The following is a 499-nucleotide window of genomic DNA, read 5'->3' as shown; positions in this document are numbered from 1 at the left end:
GTGGTAGCATTTTTTCAATAAACGTAAATAAAATCAAACATCCCCTAGTTTATTACCGGAAATCGTACAAGATCCAAATCCACGATGCTGAAAAGGTAATGTTATTGGAATAGCTTTTATCAATCAAACTCCACTGTGAATTTTGGTGAATATACCACTTATATAATACCGATTGGTTGGTTGTTTATAAAATGTTATTTGACAAGTCTTTTTAAAAAGATATTCCAACAGTCCAAATGGCTAAAAGACATATTAAGCTTTTGTAGTCTTATCTTTAAAAATAAAGACTGTTTGGCAAGCGATTCAGTCTATTGGGCTTTTAAAAACACATTTAGAGGCTATATATCACGGAAAAAGGTCAGAAAGCTTGTTTTGAAACTTCTTGAAATTTGATGTTTTTGGTCTTTTAGGGTCTTTCTACGCATACCTTTTTCATCTTTCCAGCTTTTGGATACCAAATGGAAAAAGACCGATTTTTGGTCTTTCAAGCTTGTAAAAG

The sequence above is a fragment of the Nelumbo nucifera genome, chromosome 2 (genome assembly GCF_055504915.1).
Source record: "Nelumbo nucifera cultivar China Antique chromosome 2, China Antique-T2T, whole genome shotgun sequence".
Taxonomy (NCBI): Eukaryota; Viridiplantae; Streptophyta; class Magnoliopsida; order Proteales; family Nelumbonaceae; genus Nelumbo; species Nelumbo nucifera.
This window is presented reverse-complemented; position numbering follows the sequence as displayed.